General features: G+C 41.9%; 1 protein-coding gene across 3 annotated transcripts in view; it reads left to right on the top strand.

Annotated features, from left to right (window-relative positions):
• PLD5 (phospholipase D family member 5) overlaps positions 1-24,004 on the top strand; it is a 434,076-nt gene that overhangs the window by 78,865 nt on the left and 331,207 nt on the right. The gene's annotated exons all lie outside the window — the stretch shown is intronic.

Here is a 24,004-nt window from a genome sequence, read left to right as displayed (position 1 = left end):
ATGCAGGACCGGTGGGAGGATTTGGTGTTAAGAGTGAAGCCACTAAACGTTTTCTTTAATAGTCAAGGGATGAAGGACAGTGGTCATAATAAGATTATATAACATTTAAGAGAAAATATAACCTATTACTGTATAGAGAGAATGCCTGAAATACATTTATTTGACTGCACAGCTGATGTGTGGGAAATGATTATTCTGTTTATAATCCAGATGAATGAAGAGAGTTCTGATGAAGGGGATGTGGGAATTTTTAGAAGTCTGCCTTTCCAACCACTCTGAAAAGGGGACACTGGGAACCAGATTTATGAAAATATTTCATCTCACTTCCTGCCCTCATCATCCATCCTAGATTGCTAGGAACAGACCCTGGAAACAGCTGCAGAGTTCAGGGTCAGATTTTCCCCTCCTTTATTGATATGTGTTACCCTTTATTATTGCATCTGTGCTAGAAACTCTTCTAACCTGTGGAGAAGTCACATTAAAGACTCATCTGTTTCTCCTTGACCAGCCGGGTGCGTAAATGCCAACATATCCAGCATAAGGGTTAAGTGGGGCTCCTTACTGCTGTGGAATGTTTTGCTTGAGTTCTTGAAGCATAATAATTCTTCTCTTCTCTTTATGAGCCCAAGAACATTCCTTTAAGGATTAAAAGGACTGGGCTGAAATGCAGATAGAGTTCCTGCCAGCACACTTTAAGCGTGGGCATAAACTTAAGCACAGCGACAATCTTGTACAGTATTCAGGGAGACAACAAGGAGCCACCAGGGACTGAGTCACTTAAATGCAATAGCACAACCTAATGAAAGTATGTAGACCTCTTTTTTGATTGCCAAAAAAAAAAAAAAGTTGGAAAAATTACCCAGTTGTACATTAAAATGAAAGCTTCCGTCTAATTGAGCTTTTCTGAACCGCAAACACTAAAATGGTCATAGTTTTGTAGGGAGGACGTTCTAACCAGCTAGTTTTTGCAAAGGGGACTCTATTTCCCCTTCCCTTGTAGTGAGAAGTCTGTCCAGAGAGCAGTGGGTTGAAAAACCAGTCTTTGATTGTAAGGGGAGTGAATCTGTGGGTTAGATTTTCGTGAAGTCCCTTCCATGATGAAAAGGAAACCAGTCATGTTTCTCATCATGCAGATGTGATCAGTTCCCTTACTTATCCAAGAGAAGAGACACTCAATTGTGTTTAAAGCCCTCTCCTTGGGGCGCCTGGGTGGCGCAGTCGGTGAAGCGTCCGACTTCAGCCAGGTCATGATCTCCCGGTCCGGGAGTTCGAGCCCCGCGTCAGGCTCTGGGCTGATGGCTCAGAGCCTGGAGCCTGTTTCCGATTCTGTGTCTCCCTCTCTCTCTGCCCCTCCCCCGTTCATGCTCTGTCTCTCTCTGTCGCAAAAATAAATAAATGTTGAAAAAAAAAATTTTAAAGCCCTCTCCTTGACCTCATTATTAGAATCGGGAGCATGTCAGGGTTTGCTGGCTGTTTTACCAAATAAGTCAGCCTGCTGTGGGCTCTGGCTTCAGATTGCTTCCTTTTAATTTATTTACAAATTTAAAGGAAATTCAAATCATTAAATCCACCCCACATAATTGCAAGCAAGTTATTTCAAAACAAAGGAAATGTGTGAATGCTTTTAAGTAATATTTTACAAATATTGAGGACATATGTGCTATGTGCCAAGTGTTTTTAATACTTTAATAATCCTTATCCTTGCTTTTATTTATTTTTTTTATATCCTTGCTTTTAAAGACAGATTATTATTAATAATACTGTTGTAATGAGGTGTAAGGTTCAGAGAGGTTAAGTACTTTCCTAAGGACACATAGCTAGTAAAAGGTAGTGCAAGGCTAGGAACAAAATGTACGACCCTTACTGCTTAAACCACCTCATCCTACAACCTGTGAAGGTATATAGGAAGGTGAGCCAGGCCAACCTTAAGTGACCCAGCCTCTAAAACTTCAAATAATCTTTAACATTTCTCTTTCCTCCTCATATCCAATCTGCTCCAAGACAGGTCTGTTCTTTCTTGGTGTCACCTGTTTGGGTTTCTTGTCATTTGCATACCAACACCATAGTTCTTTTTTTTTTTTTTTTTAATGTCTATTTTTGAGAGAGAGAGAGAGTGCACGTGTGCGCTAGTGGGGGATGGGGGAGGGGCAAAGAGAGACGGGGAGAGAAGGTCTGAAACCGGCTCTGTGCTGACAGCAGTGATCCCATTGTGGGGCTTGAACTCATGAACTGTGAGATCATGATCTGAGCTGAAGGCAGATGCTTAACCAACTGAGCTACCCAGGTGCCCCCCAACACCATAATTCTTACCTTAAGTTCCACTCTGGCCAACTTCCCTTAAAGAGTTGCCTCAGTCTGGAAGAGAGTCTAATGTTATGGAAAGAGGGTTTAAGTGCACTCAGACCTAGAGTTAAATTTCTGGGTTACCCATGTATTCATGCGGTAATTTTTTAAATTCTTTAACAATTAGTGTTTTTATTTGCAAAATGGGAACAATGACTCTTACCTCTGTTGGGTCATTGTGATAATTACATTAATATGTTTATATAAAGTCAGATGTTTGATTAGGCCGTGAATCTTGGTGGAACGATGAATTGCAAGGAAGGTTTTGAAATTTTGAAGCACAAGATGGTAAGGATTTAAATGAAGATGATGGGGAGAAAATGGAAAAGAATCAAAGTAGGAAATGATGTGCATGAAAAATTCACCTGCACCGACCACTGATTGGTGTGAACATGAAAAAGAAAAGCACAGAGGGGCCCCGGTGGCTCAGTTGGTTTGGGTGTCTGACTCGATTTCAGCTCAGGGTATGGTCTCATGGTTATGGGATCAAGCCCCACATCAGGCTCTGTGCTGACAGTGCAGAGCCTGCTTGGGTTCCCCTTTCTCCTTTCTTTCTGCCCCTCCCCTGCTTGGTCTCTCTTTCTTTCAAAATGGTTAAATAAACATTAAAAAAGAAAAGAAAAGAAAAGAAAGAAAAGCACAGACTGGGACTTGAAGCTACTAACTGAAGAAGAGTCGCCTGGCTGCCATTCCTACATTACCTGACATGCCTCATATAGAGTAGGTTCTGTGTATTGTTGAGTGAATAAAAAAAGACATCCACAGGAGTCTCTCACCCAAAGTCCAGTAGGGTATTTAGAAGTGAGTGACAGTGCAGTGTGTTCTGGGACAAATGTGGAGGCTTATGGTATTAAGTGATCTTTTGTGTTCCTGAAGAGAAAGTGGATTCAGAGGATCAGAAGAGGTTCTATGTACCTCTTTACAAAAAATATGTATGTATGTGTGTGTGTATATACATATGCAGGTTTCAGAAGTTTGGAGGTGGTATGGATATAGCCAGAAATGACAAAGGACTGCAGTGTGATCTTCCTGATAATTGATTACTTGTAGCCACATTGGTAAGATGAATGGAAAGATGTGGAAGGAGATGAGTGGGTATGAAGCTCCCTCCCCTCAAGACAAAACAAAAAAAAAAGCACACAGAATAAAGGTATGAATAATTTTATTAATTAGAGTAGGTAAGGTACTAATTGTCAGGAAGGGGGGTATTTTGATGCTAAGTTTTAGGGAATTGAAAGTGTTGGTTGACTTTGAGTTTCTCCTTGAAGATCATGTCAAGAGCATTAAAAATTGCACATATCAGTAATTTAATGAAGACGAATCATCTCTCTTATGCTTTCTGTGGTCTTCTGTGAAGGAATTGTACTTGATGGGCTAAAGAAAGTGCAAAGCTGCATCCCATTGGTCAGCCTCACAGTTACAGGTGATTCACGATGGGTGTTGGCCACGTCCCACATGGCGAGAAGACACAAGAGCAAGTGTGTATGGGATGGTGGATAAAATACCATTGAAGTTGTTGCTTATCAAGCCTGATTGTAAAATCACTGTGATAGATGAAAGACCTAGAATAAAGAGACTAATTAACTGGATAACCTAGAAATTAAATAGGTTCAAGTGTCTGGGGAGATGCTCAGAGGATCGCAGGAGAAATGGAGTAGTTCAGGTTGTTAGCCTTACCAACAACTTTACATGCTCTCCTGTACGTGTGGACCCAGGAATAACGTTACAGTCCTCCAATATATGTCCATTACTTCCAGGTGAGTTTATGATAGGCAGCTTCACTGTCCCTACTCTCTGATTTTCTTGGTTCTGCCCTTTTTATCGGCATTCCCAGATGCCTGTTAGTGTTTGTCCCTCATCTCTTACTTCCCATCTTACTCTTTGGATGTAGCAATTGAGTGTGTGAATTACCTGCCCAGACATCCTGGACCCCTGAGGACTTTTGGGTCTATGAAGGGCCCAGATTTCCCAAAACCCAACACCCTAAGTCAGCTCCCCTAGTTGTGTCCCCACCCTGGAGGGCAAGTATATTTGGAGGCATTGGGTATTTGGATTGTGAAATTTGCTGTTTGGATTTATAGCTTGTTTTACAAAAGTACTTGGATTAATTTCCTTATTTGGTTAGTTACCGTGTTTATTTCGGTTTTGGTGGTGAAATCAAAATATAGTAAAGCATGTATAGAAATGTTTTAAGAAATGGATAAAGTCTCTGATAGAAAGGGGGGAAATCACAACAGTATATCGTTAATAAATCTCACTTTTTAATTAACTGTTATTCTATATCTATATGATTTTAATGTTTCTAACACACTGCGGCTGATTAATCAATTCATGGAAAGTATGGCTCATCGGCTTAGGTATTTCTCATAGCAAGGGCAGGCTATTTTGTAATATGTTGCTACATCTAAGCCTTCCGCATTTGTGAGTACAGAAATTCTTTGTAAAACTATGTTTATAACTTCTGTTTAATCCCATTGAAGAAGCTGAATACTATTTACTCAGTCTAGGACTTGGAGTTGCCTAGTAAGTTTCTGTGAAAGTGCATTGACATGTAATGAGTGAATTTTTTAAGATGGACTTAATTGGTTCCAGGATTATGTATGTTTCTTCTCCCGGGCCCTTTCCATCATCTGCTTGGAGTATTGATTTACTTAATCAAGGGGGTTTAAGTAAGAATTTTTTCTCAAGTATAACTTCCAAAGTGAAAAAGTATATAAATCATAAATGTACAGCTCACATTTTTTTGCAAAATGAACATAGTCTTGTAATTAGCACTCATTTGAAGAATAGAACATCAAAATCACCCTGAAGTCCCCTTCATCCAGCCTTCCATGATCCTGAGTTATAGCCCCCAAATCAAGTTTTACTTGTTTTTAAGCCTTATATGCCCTCCTTCCTTTTTGTTTTTAAAAAGAAGCCAACAATCCCATTTTTGTACGCTTACATCAGTAGATCTCTGTGCATGGGTGGAGATATAGCAGATTATGCTCCCCACACTAAACAGTGGGGGATATTTGCAAATTTTCTTCATTCTTTTCTTTATTTGAGTAGTGTTCTTTATTAAAATGAGTGTATGCCATTTACAAAAAATGTGTAAGCAATTTTGAAAAAGAACTGTTTCAAACTGTGATGCCTGTTAGTAAGTCTTTGAAATGTTTTATGATGGGCATTGGCCAGGACTTTTTCGTATCACCTGAAGGACCAGTCCGTGTGATGCTTTGGGCCCTTAGTAGGGAAGAATTCTGTGGTCCCAGTCAGAGCTTTTTTTGAATGTCAGCAACAGGTGGCAGGCAAAACCCTTCACTCTTGCTTCGCACTCAAGTTTAAGGCTGAGCTCTTAAATGTACTAGAAACAGTTAATAGCAATATAAATTATAAATTGCAAAGATTAAAATGTGCTGCAAGTTAATTACCTGTATGTCTTTGTAAAGAAATAAGTCTAATCAGAAATAATTTGATAGTTTTGCTAGCACTTTCACATTGAGATATAGCTGTAACTTTACTGGTGTTTCAACTGTAGCAGAGTTGCTGTGTACCGATGTAAGTTCCCATGGGCCCCAGAGGAAGGTGGGTTTGATGCCCGATCTGCCTTGCATGGCCAATCATGTCCCCTGGGAAAATGATGTCTGCCTGACCCGTTTTTTTCTCAAAGCTTTCTATTACTATTCCTTTCAAATGTGTCAAAGTAATATACTCTTCTGCAGTCTAAAGTCAGGAAATACAAATTCTTGTTTTATCGTAAGGGAAGACAGAACAGGGCTGTGAGCCCACATCTATAAGTAGATCCTGCCATGTGATTGATTCAGGAAACTAAATAAGACAAATACACTTTTGTTTGTTGGGAGTGTTTTGATCACTGGTTCAGTTGCTTTGCTGGTTATCAGTCTGTTCAAGTTTTCTATTTTTTTCCTGTTTTAATTTTGGTAGTTTATATGTTTCTAGGAATTTATCCATTTCTTCCAGATGTCCAATTTGTTGGCATGTGGTTTTTCATAATATTCTCTTGTAATTGTTTATATTTCTGTGGTGTTGGTTGTTATTTCTCCTCTTTAATTTGTGATTTTATTTATTTGGATCCTTTCTCTTTTCTTTTCGATAAGCCTGGCCTAGAGGTTCAACAATTTTATTAATTTTTTCAAAGAACCAGGTCCTGGTTTCATTGATTTGTTCTATTGGGTTTTTTTGTTTGTTTCTATACCATTTATTTCCGTGCTAACCTCTGTTATTTCCTTCCTTCTGCTGATTTGAGGTTTTGTTTGTTGTTGTTTTTCTAGTTCCTTTACATGTAAGGTTATTTATTTAAGATTTTTCTGGCATCATGAAGTAAGCAAATAAACTTCCCTCTTAGAATCACCTTTGCTGCCTCCCAATGGTTTTGGATCATTGTGTTTTCATTTTTGTTTGTTTCTATGTACTTGTTGATTTCCTCTTTGATTTTCTGGTTGACCCATTAATTTTTAGTAACATATTGTGTAACCTTCATGTATTTGTACTCTTTCCAGATTTTTTCCCCGTGGTTGACTTCAGTTTCATCATACTGTGGTCAGAAAAGGTGCATGTAGGACTTCAGTCTTTTTGTATTTGTTGAGGCCTATTTTGTGACCTAATATGTGATCTATTCTGGAAATTGTTTTATGTGTACTTGAAAAGAATGCATATTCTGTTGTTTTAGGATGGAACGTTCTGAATATATCTGTTAAATCCATTTGGTCCAGTGTGTCATTCAAAGCCATTGTTTCTTTGTTCATTTTCGGTTTAGATGATCTGTCCATTGATGAACATAGATGCAAAAATTCTCAATAAAATACTAGCAAGCAAAATCCAAACAATACATTAAAAAAAAAAATCATTTACCACAATCAAGTGAGATTTATTACTGGGTTGCAAGCATGGTTCAGTACTTGCAAATCAATCAATGTGATATATCACATTAATGAAAGAAAGGATAAGAACTGTATTGATCATTTTGATGCAGAAAAAGCATTTGAAAAAGTACAATATCCATTCATGTTAAAAACAGTCAACAAAGTAGGTTTAAGAGGGAACATACCTCAACACCTTAAGGCCATATATGAGAAAAGCCACAGCTAATATCCTAAATAGAGAAAAACTGAGTTTTTCTCTATGGTCAGAAACAAGATAGGGATGTCCATTTTCACGACTTTTATTTAACATAGTACTGGAAGTCCTAGCCATCAGACAACAAAAAGAAATAAAAAGCATCCAAATCATCAAGGAAGAAGTCAAACTTTCCCTCTTTGCAGATGACATGTTATTCTATATAGAAAACCCCAAAGACTCCACCAAAAACCTGCTAGAACTGATAAACAAATTCAGTGAAGTTACAGCATACAAAAATCAATGTACAGAAATCTGTTGCATTTCTATGCATCAGTAGTGAAGCAGCAGAAAGAGAAATTAAGGAATTGGTCCCATTTGCAATTGCACCAAAACCGATCAGATACCTAGGAATAAACCTAACTAAAGAGGTGAAAAGACCCACACTCTGAAAACTATAAATCACTGATGAAAGAAATTGAAGATGACACAAAGAAATGGAAAGACATTCCATGCTTATGGATTTGAAGAAATATTGTTAAAATGTCTATACTACCCAAAGCAACGTACAGATTTAATGCAATCCCTTTCAAAATATCAATAGCATTTTCATAGAGCTAACAATCCTAATTTTTATTTTTTTTTCAACGTTTATTTATTTTTGGGACAGAGAGAGACAGAGCATGAATGGGGGGAGGGGCAGAGAGAGAGGGAGACACAGAATCAGAAACAGGCTCCAGGCTCTGAGCCATCAGCCCAGAGCCTGACGCGGGGCTCGAACTCATGGACCGCGAGATCGTGACCTGGCTGAAGTCAGACGCTTAACCGACTGCGCCACCCAGGCGCCCCTAACAATCCTAATTTTTAAAAAATGTTTATTTTTGAGAGAGAGAGAGACAGAGAGACAGAGAGACAGAGAGGGAGGGAGAGAGCATGAGCGGGAAGAGGGGCAGAGAGAGAGAGGGAGACACAGATCTGAAGCAGGCCCCAGTCTCTGAGCTGTCAGCAGGGCTCGAACTTGTGAACTGTGAGATCATGACCTGAGCTGAAGCTGGACGCTTAATCAACTGAGCTACCCAGGCACCCCCAAACAATCCTAAACTGTGTATTTTAAATTAAAATGTGAACCACAAAAGATCCCAAATAGCCAAAGCGACCTTGAGAAAGAAAAGCAAAGCTGGAAACACCACAATCCCAGACTTCAGGTTATATTACAAACTGTAGTGATCAAAATAGTATGGTACTGGCACAAAAACAGACACATAGATTAATGGAACAGAATAGAACACCCAGAAATGAACCCACAATTACATGGTCAATGAATTCTCTACAAAGCAGGAAAGAATATCCAATGGGAAAAAGTCTCTTCAACAAGTGATATTGGGAAAACTGGACCGCTTTCTTACACCATACACAAAAATAAATTGAAAATGGATTAAAGACCTAAATTTGAGACCTTAAACCATAAAAATCCTAGAAGAGAACACAAGCAGTAACTTCTTGGACATCAGCCATAGGAACTTCTTTCTAGATATGTCTCCCGAGGCAGGAGAAATCAAAGCAAAAACAAACCACTGAGACTACATCAAAATAAAAAGCTTCTGCACAACAAAGGAAACAATTAACAAAACTAAAGGCAATCTACAGAATGGGAGAAGATGTTTGCAAATGACACATCTGATAAAGGGTTAGTATCCAAAATGTATCAAGAACTTATAGAACTCAATACCCAAAGAAAAATTCAGTTGAAAAATGGGCAGAAGATATGAATATGAATTTTTCCAAGGAAGACATCCAGATGGCCGACAGATACGTGAAAAGATGCTCACCATCACTTATGATCAGGGAAATGAAAACCAAAATTCTAATGTGATACCACCTCACACCTGTCAGACTGGCTAACATCAACAACACAAGAAACAACAGGTGTTGGCCAGGATGTGGAGAAAGGGGAACCCTCTTGCACCGTTGGTGGCAATGCAAACTGGTGCAGCCACTCCGGAAGACAGTACGGAGGTTCCTCAAAAAGTTGAAAATAGAACTACCTGCGATCCAGCAACTGCACTGCTAGGTATTTGCCCAAAGAAGACAAGAACACTAATTCAAAGACATGACAGAACATGAGCGGGGGAGGGACAGAGAGTGAAGGAGACAGAATCCGAAGCAGGCTCCAGGCTCTGAGCTGTCAGCACAGAGCCCGATGCAGGGCTCGAACTCACGAACCGCGAGATTATGCCCTGAGCCGGAGGTGGACGCTTAACCGACTCAGCCACCCAGGAGCCTCTTAAATTATTTATACTGTTATTCAATGAATGTCTACCTCCCCAATAGACTGTAAACTCCCATGAATAGGAGCCACGTTTCCCATCGTAATCTTGGTGGCTAGAACAGTGGCTGCCATATTAAATATTTACTTGAAAGAACAAAAAACAAATATTTCACTCAGGTTCATAAGTAAGTGTGCATCTGTAAATATTCATAAACATGCTATTGAGTTCTGGGTTTTTTTTTTACTTACTTTATGGTGGCCATCATTCTGTGCTGTGTAATTCTGTCATCATTTTAATGGACATGAATGTTCTTTCCAGTTTTCCTGCAAAAGTTTCGTTTATGGTATACTGAGTAAGCATTTTTGCACATTCAAGTTTAAGCGATTGCCGATTCAGTTCTTTTGCTATTTCACTATACAACATCAAGGGAATAAATGCCCTAATTTTAAAAGTGTTAAGTAGAGTAATGGACAGAGAAGTGGAAGGAAGCAGAGAGGGGGAGGGAGAAAGATGGGGGAGCGTTTCTGGAAGAATTTACAGGCATGCTTCATTTCATTGTGCTCTGCAGCTACGGATTTGTCTTTGTTTTTTTACAAATTGAAGCCTCGTGGCAAACCTGTGTCAAGGAAGTCTGTCAACACCACTTTTTTGCAACAGCATTTGCTCTTTTTGTGTCCTGTGTCACATTTTGGTAATTCTCACAATATTTCAAACTTTCTCATTATCATGGTATTTATTGTGATCTGGAATCGGTGATTACAATCAGCTAAAAGCTCAGATGACGGTTAATAATTTGTAGCAGTAATAGTTTAGAATTAAGGCATGTACACTTTTTTTTTAAGACATAATGCTGTTGCACATTTAATAGACTTCATATAGGATAGACTTAATAGACTACAGTAGAGGATAAACAGAACTTTTATATGTCTTTGGAGACCCAGGAAACATTAGACTTGCTTTATGGCGAGACTCACTGTGCTGGGGTGGCCTGGAACCCCACTGGGCTTTGCCTATTCTGTGCTCTGTGGATTGAGAAGAGGCCTGGACGTAGAGGAAAAGAAGCATGTGGACGAGTCTGGCAAGCCAATGTCTCATCTCCCTTGTAGCTAAAATCTGTAACTAAATTCTGAGTTATGAGAGCTGGGCCACCTTGTAGGGCAAGGACTCCTGATCCACCTTTGCTCTTCATAGGGTCCAGCTCGCCCTTATAATTGGTCAAATATATAGGCTTTGCCAATGGCTTATAGTCTGCCCAATCAGGTTTCCTGTATAATCAGCCTAGGTAAATAATCCTCACTCTACTCATTCCGTATGAGGCACTGATCGTACAGGAACAGCATGCAGGTGGGCACAGCCTGCCCCACCTGGGGTGTTATAATCTCATTCCTGCCTACCCACGTCAAACGACAGAATTGGCTGGGTCAGTTCCTGAGACCAGTGACCTATTTTGAAGCGTCTGGATGCTTGGTACAACCAGGCTTTATTTCCTTCCACCAGGGTGACTCAAAATCATGCTATTGCCTAAAAAGGGATGAATTAAAAGTATTTATTTTTAAAAGGTAAAAATCCTTTTTAAAAAGCCCCCTTCGAATAATTGGGGCTTGTCTAGTTAGTATCATATTGGAATGCATCCTGGAACTGCTTTTGCTTGCAGTGCTGAGAACTGCACATCTGAGAATGGTCCCCATTTACCTAAGTGTTTAGTGTGTTCAGTCGTTACGCACAGTGATAGTTAAAAGCTTGAAATAGGGGCGCCTAGGTGGCTCGGTCGGTTAAGCGTCCGACTTCGGCTCAGGTCATGATCTCACGGTCTGGGAGTTCGAGCCCCGCGTCGGGCTCTGTGCTGACAGCTCGGAGCCTGGAGCCTGCTTCAGATTCTCTGTCTCCCTCTCTCTCTGCCCCTCCCCTGTTCATGCTCTGTCTCTCTCTGTCTCAAAAAAATAAACGTTAAAAAAAATTAAAAAATAAATAAATAAAAGCTTGAAATAAATAACAAAAACTCCCCAAACTGGGGAGCACCGAGGAGGTAGTCAAGACCTACTACTGAACTGGAGTCTCCCAGACTTGATGAACCTTGATGAATGGAGCACTTTTCACTGCTTGTCACTTCTTCTACCCATTTCTCTTTCGATCCTTGTGGATTCTTTTGAGAACACAGCTGAGTCCCTTTCCCTGCCTTCCCAGCTAGTAGGCGTGGCTACGTGAGTACCCAGCCAATAGCACGTGGGCAAAAGCGAAGTGAGTCATTTCCAAGCCTGCCCGTGAAAGCTTCCCACGCTGGCGCCTCCCTGTGTTATTCCCGTTCTGCCGTCTGCATGTTAATGTCCAGGGTTCTAGGAAGCCACCTGCTGAAGATGGGAGAGATACCATCAACCCGGGGCTCAGGAAGACCTTGTTAAGCACAGGCCCCTTCCCATTCCCCACATGCAGCTGACCTGGACTCTGAATGAGCAGGAAATGGCACTTTGCCTGTATTTGAGCCTTTCTACATTTTGGTCTATTTTTAAGAACAATTAGCTATGAGTTAACCTGATTTTATCAAGTTCCTACCAGGTTTTTTTGCCCTGTACTAGGTATTGGGGATACGATGGTGACCAAAGCAGTTAAGATCCCTAGTTCCTTTTTAGGTTCTAATAAGGGAGATAAACAATAAACATGTAAAGAAATGAACCAGAACTTTACATATAGAGATAAGAGCTATGAAGGAAATGAACAGGCTGATAAGAAAGAGCATCATGTTGGAGCGTGAGGGTGCTGGCTATAAATTAGTCTTTGAATGAAGTGGAGGTCTTTAAATAGGTATTGTTGGTTAAATTCTGAAAGCTGGCAAATGACTATCAATTTAACGAGGATATAGGAAAATCACAGAAAGCAGGACAGCACACAGACTCCCCTTCTAAACTTATTCCCACTGCTTCCATGAGTGGTAAGGAATTTCCAACAAAATTCCAAAAATTTCCCAAGATCATAGGGTTCTGACTAGTTAAGAACCATCATGGCATGAGGCAGGATGTACAAGTTTGGGAGAATGTCCTTGAGTTTTCTTAAAGAGCTCAAAAGTAGGGAGGATTTGTTCTTAGTGACCCCAAATGACTTTGCATTGATTCTGTGTCTCTTGATGCCTTTAAAGATCAAAGGAAAGATATCATTGGCTTATACAAGGGACTTCCATAAAGTGGGTGGATACTATTTTCCAGTTTGAATGAATTCCTGTGATGTGGGAAGTTGGAATGGAGAGAGATAATTCTTAATATCCCTTGCAATATACTACCATCAAGACTTTGACTGTTTGTTGAAATCATAAACTTATGCATGTTATAGGTTAGATTCTTAATCATGGTTGTTTTTGGTTTTGTTTGTATCCAAGATATGGAAACATAAGCTGACTTCAGTTAAAGAAGAATTTGTGATGAGCTATGAGGGCTTCCTGAAACCCCAGCAGGAAGTACAGCCATGTTTCCCATGATGCTGGACCTGATTTTAGAGAGAAATCTGGTGGCTTCTTTGTCTTTCTCTCCCTTTTTGGCCTCATCTCTGCCTCACAATGTCTGCTCCATTCTCCTGTGTATCTCTGAAGAGTCCTCTCAGAGCTCATTCGTTAACACGTTTGTACATAAAACTGTTCCTCACTGGATCCTCTCTCTCCCAGATAGCAGCATCGACTCAATGATGAGATGTTTGTGAGCTTCCCAAGGCGCACTCCCATACCCCCTCCCAGTGTGGACCCTGATTCAAGCAGCTGGGTCCAGGGGACAGGTTGTCTGGCCCAACTCCCACCGCACACAGACCGTGGGGAGAGTGTCTGAGAAGAGCTGACGTCGGTCCAAATAGGAATGATGATGCACCTGCTGAGGCCAGCATTACACATCCTCTTTCCATGCACTTGCCCTGAAGCCACTCTCTTAGCCTCCTGCTGCTAGTGTGCAAGCAACCATAAATACCACCACACCGTCTCTGCCTGGAGATTGCTCCAGTGGCCCCCACACACTTAGTGCATCTGGAGGGGAATTTGGGGGCCTTTTTAAAAGTTTCTTGTTAGTGTCAGACTCCATAACCAAGAATACTTCAAACCTTGCAGTCCTCCTCACTATTTTGCAGTCCATGGCCTAAATGATAATTTAAGCTCCCCTAAAATGCAAAAAAAAAAAAAAAAAAAAAAGTAAACAAAAAAAAATGAGGAGGGGAGAAACCAGTCCAATTTTAAAGAGTCTTTCCTTTTTATTTTATTTTTTTTGTTTCAAAATTTTTTTTAATGTTTATTTTTGAGAGAGAGAAAGACAAAGCATGAGTGGGGGAGGGGCAGAGGGAGAGGGAGACACAGACTCCAAAGCAGGCTCCAGGCTCTGAGCTGTCAGCGCAGAGCCCGATGCGGGGCTCGAACTCAAGAACTGTGAAATCATGACCTAAGCCAAAGTTGGATGCTTAACCGACTGAGCCAGCCAGGCTCCCCAAGAGACTTTCCTTTTTAAAATGAAGAAAGAGGTAGTACCCCTCCAGGATAGCACCTTGTATCAAGTAACGAGTCTGGGAGCTTCTGTCTGGGAGCTTCTACGGTAGCCTAGTTGTCAGAGCATGGAATCAGATTTGATGGGTGACCTTGAACAAGTTGCTTAACATCTCTGTTGCCCAGTTTCATACCCACCTTCAAGGGGAATTGGGAACTATTAAATGAGTGAATATTGGCAAAGAGCTTAGAATGATATCTGGCCTACAGTAAGCGCTTGTATAGATGTTTATAAGCTACCTAATTCTTACAGAGCAGAGAGGAGGATTGGTCCTCAGGGTGAGTGAATTACAAGGATTACAAGCATCAGTCTCTGAGCTTGGGGTGGCGGGAGGCTCAGAAACCTTCACTGCTCCAGCTTCTGCCCACTGGGAGATGACAGTAAGACTTTCTTCAGTGCCCTTCTTTGTGCCAACTGTGGGAGGGGCATTGGGTAAGAGTGTTACCAGTGTGGCTGTGCCCTAAGTCATGATTTATTCTTAGCTTGCGGGCTACCCAAGAAGCTGGGACTCTGAACCCTTGTGTGTAATAACCTTGGGAGCAGTAATAGTAAGCCTCGTGAATAATAACCTTATGAATCTTCTCTATAGTAATGATCCTGTGTGTATAGTAATAGAATTCAGTTTTTGTCTCTGGTTCCTTGCACAGAGCTCCTAAAACCCTTGGGGTTTCCTAAGCGCTAGAAGTATTGCGTGTTGTTTATAAGGGGCTCCTTTCCACTGTGCCTTTTATGCTAATGAGATGACTCAAGGCAGGGCCCTTGCACAGCTCATTTATTTATTTATTATTGAAGTATAGTTGACAATGTCATATTAGTTTAAGGTGTACAACAGAGTGATTTTACAACTCTATACATTACTCATTGCTCACCATGATAAATGTAGTCACCATGCAGTGTTATTGTAATATTTATTGACTATTCCCAATGCTTTATGTTTCATCTCTTTGACTTATTTATTTTATAATTAGAAGTTTGTACCTCTTAATTCCCTTCGTCTATTTTGCCTGCTCTCCCCTCCCCCGACCACCCCTCTGGCAATCAGCAGCGTTGTCTGTATTTAAGAGTCTGTTTTTTTGTCTCTTTTTTTCCTTTGTTTTGTTTCTTAAATTCCACAGATGAGTAAAATCATGTTGTATTTGTCTTTATCTGATATATGGCATTTAGCATTATACTGTCTAGGTCCATCCATGTTGTTGCAAATGGGAAGATCTCATTCTTTTTTGTGGCTCAGTAGTATTCTGTATGTACCACATCTTCTTTATGTGTTCATGTATCTGTGGACACTTGGGCTGCTTCCAGATCTTGGCTATTGTAATTAATCCTGCAATAAACACAGGGGTGCATATATCTTTTTGAACCAGTGTTTTCATTTTCTTTGAGTAGATATCCAGGAATGGAATTTCTGAATTACATGGTATTTCTTTTTATTAAAAAACATATTTTGAATTAAAAATTTTTTTTTCTAGAGAGAGAGAGCACGAGGGACGGAAAGGGGCAGAGGGAAAGAAAGAGAATTCCAAGCAGGCCCCATGCTTAGCATGGAACCCACTGCGGGGCTCAATCCTATGATGCTGGGATCCTGACCTGAGCTGAAATCAAGAGTCATACACTCAACCAATTGAACCACCCAGGAGTCCCATATGGTATTTCTATTTTTAATTTTTTTAATTAAAAAAAAATGTTTATTATTGAGATAGAGTGCACACACGCACGAGTAGGGGAGGGGCAGAGAGAGAGGGAGACAGACCCTGAAGCAGGCTTCAGGCTTTGAGCTGTCACACAGAGCCTGACACAGGGCTTGAACCCACGAACCACGAGATCATGACCTGAGCCGAAGTTGGACGCTTAACCGACTGAGCCACCCAGGTGCCCCAACTATTTTGAGTTTTTTGAGGAAGCTCGGTAGTGTTTTCTGCAGTGGCTGTACCAGTTTACATTCCCACTAACAGTGCATGAGGGTTCTCTTTTCTCTATATCCTCACCAACACTTATCTTTTTGATACTAACTATTCTCACAGGTATGAAGTGAGAGGTATCTCACTTGTGGTTTTGATTTGCATTTCCTTCATGATGAGTGACAAGACATCTTTTCATGTGTCTCTTGGCAATCTGTAATCTTTCTTTGGAAAGATGTCTGTTCATGTCTTCTGCCCAGTTTTTAATTGGATCATTCATTTTTTTGGTGTTGAGTTGTGTAAGTTCTTCATATATTTTGGACATTAACCCCATATCAGATATGTAATTTACATATATCTTCTCCCACCCAGTAGGTTGCCTTTCCATTTTGTTGTTGGTTTCCTTCACTGTGTAGAAGCTTTTTATTTTGGCATAGTCACAATAGTTTATTTTTGCTTTTGTTTCCCTTGCCTGAGTAGAAATATCTGTAACTATGTTGCTAAGGCTGATGTCCAAGAGATTACTGCCTACGTTTTCTTTTAGGAGTTTTATGGTTTCAGGTTAGAGGGTTAGAACTTTCATCTCCACATATCCTTCACTCCTCTGGGATGAGAGAGGGACTGGAGATTAAGTTTAGTCACCAGCGGCCAATGATTTAATTAATCCTGACCACATAATGAAGCTTTGATAAAAACAAAAACAAACAAAATAAAACCCTAACATGACAAAGCCCAGGGATCTTCTGGGTTGATGAACACGTTGATGTGCTGGGAGGCTGGCATGCCCCAAGTGGACATGGAAATGCTCACTGGACCCCACCCCCCAGTTCCTGGTCCTGAGCGTCTCTTCCTTTTGGCTGGTCCTCAGCTGTATCCTTTGTAATAAAAATGTAATCACAAATATAGTGCTTTCCTAAGTTTTGTGAGACATTGCAGGGAATTATCATATGGGGATGGGAGAGGCAGAAGTGATCCAGGCAGGAGTGCTGGTGGCCTGGGGACCCCATTTGATTGCTATCTGAAATGGAGGAAGTCTTATGGGACTGAGCCCTTAGCCTGTGGGGTCTGTGCTAACTCTGGGTGGTTAGTGTCAGATTGAATTGAACTGTAGAGCACCCACTTGGCATTGCAATGACATTTTTGAATTGTTGGAAAATACCAAACACCTTGTTTGAGACAAGCCTGAAATTTACCTCCAGACTTGGGAGTGTGGTGTCTTATGTCCTGCTTGCTGGTCACTTGGTAGGCTCTGTGGAGGGCCGTGTGTGCGACAGGCAAATACAATACCGTTTCCACCCTCAGTTAACTTGGCTGTAACCGCCTGTGAATTTGGGCTGTCACTGATCTTCCTCCAGCCTCAACTAATTGTATTCCCCGCAAGCCCAGGATTTTGAAACAGTGGATGTCTGAGAGAGGACCTGGCCTTAAATACCAGGTGGTCATGTGACTAATCTGGGGTCACATACAGCCTTCCAGATGTGGGGTTCAATTTTCAGGATTCCTAGTTTCCTATCTTGCTACCCCATTCTCTCTTGCCTTGTCCAGCCGTATGTCTTCTAATAGGTTAGCTTCTCAACCCAGTGAAGCTTCTTTTCTTTGTTCTTTTAAGTTCCTGCACTAATTTCTACAAAAATTCTTAGAATAGAGTCTAAAGGTCATAGAAATATGACCATGAGGTGGTGTGTAGAACATGGTACAACCTCCTGATGATCCAAACTAGAAGAAATGCTTTTTTCAAAGGTTGAACACTATTGCCAGGGGGGACTGAAAATAAATGGTCCCTGAGCTTGTATCCAAATCCCCACTTCTCCCAAGGTGGACATGTTCTAAAACCATGAGTCAATAAACATTAAATCTCTCTATAATCAGCTTCCATTTGTAGGCTAATTATGTTCCGTGTTACTTTGTTGTCCTTGTTTTCTTTTAGATAAAAAGCTTTCTCTGTGCACTTGAGCCGTTGTCTTTAATAATTAATCATGGTTTCATTGTAGAGATGTTTTTATAATAAAAAAAGTGAATCCTTAAGCAGAAGGATCAGTAGAACAATTACACATTAAAACAGTTGCTAATAGAGATCTTGATAGGAAATGACCTTACCAGTTAAACATTTATGACGGCAGGTGGGCTTTGGAGGCAAGAAGATGGAGATTGCAATTCATCATTTAATAGGATGGAAAAGATGACATGACTGTCCGTGTTTTAGAGCAGAACGAGTGCCGTTTACATAATTGGAGGAGGGAAAATAACATGGAAGAAAGAAATTGTAAAGTAAATGGGATTATTTTATTTAGACAATGGAAGAGCGCCGGGCGATTTACTATGTGTTGGAGTGTGTGAAGGGCTGTTAACAGAAGCTAGCGGTCAAGTTTGCATTTCTACCATGGGTGCAAAGAGCAGATGGAGTTTTAAACCGTGCTGGGAATTTGGGTAAGACGCAAAGATACTTTTCCGACAAGGAGAGCTATCAGATAGATACTCCTAGTGGGTTTTGAACGTTGTTAGCAGCGTTTATTGGGAGTCCACTGTGCGCAGATCGTTAGACTTGTCGGGGGATGAGAATTCCTGTCCCCTTGCAGGTCCTAGCCAGACTAAGAATCAGATTGATGGGACACAGTGGAACAGGAGAAAAGAAAATGTAATAGAGTATGTATGGGGAATCCACACAGGCGTGGAAATTCTAAAGCCAGGCAGAATGCAGTGTATATGTACAACTAAGGGGAAAGAGGGGAGGGGCCTGGGTCTTCAAAGGGAAGGAAAGCAAACCTTGGGGACAGTGAAGAAGAGTAAGTGTGTGGTACACAAATGTTTGATGCCACTTGGACACAATGGGACAGAGAGGACTTTGATCAAAGTGGCCCTGCTAGGTTCTTTTCTGTATACCATACCTTGTTCATATCATAAAGTAGTTATTTATGGTGATAGCTCTCTCCCTGGAGCAGGGGCTCTATCTAACTTCTTTTTTTATTAAAAAAAATTTTTTTTTCAACGTTTATTTATTTTTGGGACAGAGAGAGACAGAGCATGAACGGGGGAGGGGCAGAGAGAGAGGGAGACACAGATTCGGAAACAGGCTCCAGGCTCCGAGCCATCAGCCCAGAGCCCGACGCGGGGCTCGAACTCCCGGACCGCGAGATCGTGACCTGGCTGAAGTCGGACGCTTAACCGACTGCGCCACCCAGGCGCCCCTATCTAACTTCTTTTTAAGTAGTTGTGGGGGATGTAAAGAGCTTTCTGAAACTGTCGGGTCCTGATTGCTTTTAGCTCAAAATAATCTTTATGCCACAGTGGCCTCTTTTGTCCCCTTGACCTCTACAGAGTTACTAATGGAGTTCTGGGTTTTGGTTTTCTTCTCTACTACTTTTTGAAAATAGGTCACAGCCCCACCTTTCTGGGTTGGCCTCTGTGAGGTTTAGCTTAAGGTGTAGAGTAGTGGCGGATGATTCCTCTAAGTAATTTCAGTCTTATGCTTCCATGTCAAGGGTAGAAAAGATCTAAAAGTAAACCAGTTGTCATTATTTGTGGCCGTTACGTTCTAGAAAGTCACCGCAAACGCTGAATTAGTGAATATTGACCAGGTGCTCCTAGAGGGAATGTAGGCTTAAGTTCCTACAAACCTCAGGTCACAGTATTTTCTTCAACTAATCAATACATAACTTTGGCCTATGCGTGATTCTGTTCAAAGACACCTTATTTAACACATATTGTTGATTCATTAACGTTGAACTCACAGCCAACCGCACCGTAACTCGTGCCTGAACCAAGCTTATCTAATGCACGCATTTGGTCTGTGAGGCACATCACAGCTCTCTTGTGCTTGGAAGAGCCAGAACTCAGTTCAACAGTTTGTTTGGAGTGGGGTTGGGGGGGGTGTATTGAACAGGGAAACCACCAACAAAATCACAAAAATGCAAAAAAAAAAAAAGAACAAAACAAAAACCCCCACAAAAAACCATGGTGCTAAATAGACCATGAAGGAGGGCACATCGGTATGGTGGGAACACTTCAGCAAGAAGGCACAGCGTCTGCTTGTTCAACCTCCGCTGGGGATGTGTGTGTCGGGCGACTGAAACTTTTCACCGCTGTGTGAGTACCCGAGAAAGCCCCGCAAGTACCGATTTTAGCCTTACAAATACGTTTTAACAAGTAGGCAGATTTGCAACTACGGAATCTGTGAATAATGAGGATCCGCCCTACCCTGCAACCTGACCTTTTCTCTTCGCAATGCGAAGATCTGCATTGCGATATAATTTAAAGTTTCCTATCATGAAGCCGTTTAAAAAGAGCAAGCAGGAGTCTGAGGAGACCACGTGTGTTTGTAATGGATAGGTGTCTCAGAAAGCTGTCTGTATGCTGACAGCTCCCACGTCTCTGTCCCCACCCCCAGCCTCCGTCACCTCCAGGCTCATGGATCCTGTGGCCTCCTGACACTTTCACTTGGAGGTTTCCCAGACATATCAGATCTGCCGTGTCTAAAATCAGCCTCTGGGTTGCCTCTCCCTTCCCAGCCTTGCTGTTGGCCACATTCAGCAGCAGCTCTGTCTTTCCAGTCGCTCAGGCTGGGACTCTCTCTCCCCACATCCAGTTCACCCGCCCCTTCTGGGAGCTCGGCATTCACAAGGCATCAGAATCCGGCCGCCACCCACTATGTCCATGTCCCTGCTCTGTCCCTGCCGGTGTCACCTTGTGCCTGGACTCCTGCCCCCGTCTCCTGACTGGTCTCCTTGTGTCCACAGCGGCAGCAGCCTCTCTCTATACAGCAGTCAGAGTGACCACTCTGAAACATATGTCTAGCCCATCACTTCTCAGCTCCAGACTCGCCAGTCACTTGCCATCTCAGAGCAAAAACCAGATGTTTGACCGGGGGCTACAAGAGTCTTTAAAATCTGTCTCTCTTCCTCATTCTGTGACCTCATTTCCTGTTACTCTCTCTCGTGATTACTGTACATCAGCCATGGTGACCTCCTAGCTGCTCCTCAGTTGTGATCATCTCATAATGTGTCTCAGGACCGTTGCATATGCTCTTCTGTCTGTCTGAGCAGATACCCTTTTGAAATCCACATCTCTGTTCACATCCACGACTGCAGTGTCATCACACAAAGCAAGCCTTCCTCCTTTCTCTTCATGACCCCTGTCACTCTGTCCTCTCACCTAGCTTTATTTTCTTAAAAAAAATTTTTTTTATTGTTTTTATTTATTTTTGAGAGAGAGACAGAACACAAGCAGGGGAGAGGCAGAGAGAGAGGGAGACACAGACTCCGAAGCAGGCTCCAGGCTCTGAGCTGTCAGCACGGAGCCTGACACGGGGCTCAAACTCACGAACCGTGAGATCATGACCTGAGCCGAAGTCCGACGCTTAACCGACTGAGCCACCCAGGCGCCCCTATTTTCTTTTTAAATAATGCTTATTATAATCTGACATAATACATATTTATTAGACCTTGAGTTTTTTGGTATGATTCCCTCTACTAAATGTTAGCCTCCTAGGAGCAAAGAAGTGGTTAGTTTGTTCACTGCTGCATTAAGTGCCTGGACCACTGCCTTGAAAATAGTGGGTGCTCAGTAAGTATTTGTTGATTGAATGAATAAGTGAAAGAATACATATGGAATAAAGCCCTCAATATACTAAGAAAAGAAGGTGAGGACCAGAACAGTATGTTTAGAGCACTCCATTTGCATATAAAGGGAAGACAATACAAACGTGTGTATCTTTGCTCTAGAATGAAATACAAATTCCTGGGGCACAAAACAAGCCAACAAAAAATTAAAGAGAGCATCTTACTTAAAGCCCCTCTACGGGGCATGAGCTGTGTTTTGTGGAAGGATTAGAGCTTCTGGGAACTAGTAGATGTTGCTCTATGTCTGGAAAGGAAGGGCTCTCACAGTTTTCTTGTTACTTTTTCTCCCCACTGTTTTGTGTATTTTTACCAGCTTCTCTTTATTATAAGAAAAAAGGATTGACATTTTGGGGTCATTTTGCTCCTTGCCATCTGCCACAAAAACCTTGACACGGGGATGCAGTGGGCGCACTGTCAAGTTGCAGCATGTGGAGTGAGGGTTTTTAATCTGAAAAATTCCAACTCAGTCTCATTTTAAATGGCCACGTCTTCCTGTTGGAGTCTGCCTTTGTCTTTTTGGCGGCTCCCCTACCCCCTGTGGCTTTTCCCCTGTGGTTTTTCCATCTGAGCTTTGTGCACTAAAATCTAAGTGAGAAAAATAGGTAAAAGTGCCCAGAAGCATGGCCTTCGTCAGCGATGCCCCCTGCTCTGCTCTGGTCCTCCTGTGCTGTCCACGTCCTGAGCTGAGGCACTCAACTGTCCTCTAGGCTTCATGCCACGGTGAGGTTTCCTGGGATCATCTTGGACAAAGAGGAGAATTTCCTTTGTTCCTGTGTGGCTGCGTGTCCTGGGGACAAAGGTCCCAGGGAGTGATCAGTGGTCTAAGCTTCAGCCTTGGGTGACAGATTTCTAAAGACAGAACTTCCAGTTATGAGCACTGGGCAGTGGCATGGACCACACACAGGTGTGGATGATGGTCCCTCCTGTATCTTCCCTTGGTCCCTTAGACCTCACAAGGAATTCCCGAAATTGACAGGTTCCATTGTGTCCTTGTCTTAGGATAAGCTAATTTTCTTCTTTGGGAATCAGTGGCTTACTGCTAATACTTATTATTGGTTTTGTCAGTATTTATCCCTTTAATGTTATTCCATTTCTTTCTTCCTGTCCTGCCCAGATGTCAGTGGGGTCTTTGGACTTGTATGTATAGTGGATGAGCTGAGAATGATGTAAGACAAAACAAAAATATTATGCCATAAAGTATAAAGCCATAAATTCCCCATAGATCCTTACCCACAGTAAGTGGGTACCCAATAAATGTTTATCAGTCATGATGCAGTGCAAATTACAGCATGGAGTCTCGTTGTTTTTATGATTCCATGAATCCCCACTTTCCACTTCTATATGCTCCTTTCACGTTTGCCAGTGACATGGGTCATCTCACTTTAGCTCATGGCAAGCAGAGCAGGTGGCTTCTCAGATTTCCTTGTAGGATTTCTGTGACCCTCAGTGACTTCCCTCCGAGGGGTGGGATTAGGGCACTTAAGTGAGCTAAGCAACCAGCAGCTCAGAGAGCTTCCCTGAGCCTTCTGACTTGAGACACCCCTAACTTTATGATCTTCTAATGTAGTTATGATTTGTGGTTCTGATTTTCACCGGCACTGCGTGAGAAAGGAATACCTAAAACTTAATGGCTTTCTAGTGTGATTGAAACCAAAGTTAACACAACTGAAGGGATACATATAATCTTCAAAATACCCAGATGCTTGACTCTTCAGGTGTATGTGACTTAAATTTCCATTATCCTGTTGACAAAGTCTGTTAGGCAGGTGATGGCCAGTGTTGATCAATGTTGGTGCTCTTGCATTGATTTCCTCCTGAAGTAGCTAAAACAAAAGAAGTTCAAATAGGCCACTGATGAGAAATATAGCAGGATTGTGATACACTGTGAGTGGGGGCCACAGTGGGATCATGGTACGTCGTGAGTGGGGTGACAGTGGAATGTGCTTGGTGCAGTGACGTGGGTGACAGATTTAATTACATCAGAACTTGATCTCACCCTGATTTACCGATTTTTTTTAATTTGAGAGAGGGAGAGAGGGAGACAGCATGAGTGGGGGAGGGCAGAGAGAGAGGGAGACACAGAATCAGAAGCAGGCTCCAGGCTCTGAGCTGTCAGTGCAGAGCCCGATGTGGGGTTTGAACCCAGGAACCATGAGATCATGACCTGAGCTGAAGTTGGACGCTTAACTGACTGAGCCACCCAGGTGCCCCACCCTGATTTACCTCTTACCTCAATTTCCTAGAAGAGATCATCCCAGGAAGTCTCTTCTCCTTTAAAAGAGACAATGGAGTGTCTCCCTCTCTCTCTGCTCCTCCCC

Source organism: Herpailurus yagouaroundi, unplaced genomic scaffold, assembly GCF_014898765.1.
Source record: "Herpailurus yagouaroundi ecotype Mexico unplaced genomic scaffold, PumYag 205, whole genome shotgun sequence".
NCBI classification, from domain to species: domain Eukaryota; kingdom Metazoa; phylum Chordata; class Mammalia; order Carnivora; family Felidae; genus Herpailurus; species Herpailurus yagouaroundi.
Note: the sequence above shows the minus strand (reverse complement) of the source record. Positions and strands in the feature narration are given on the sequence as shown.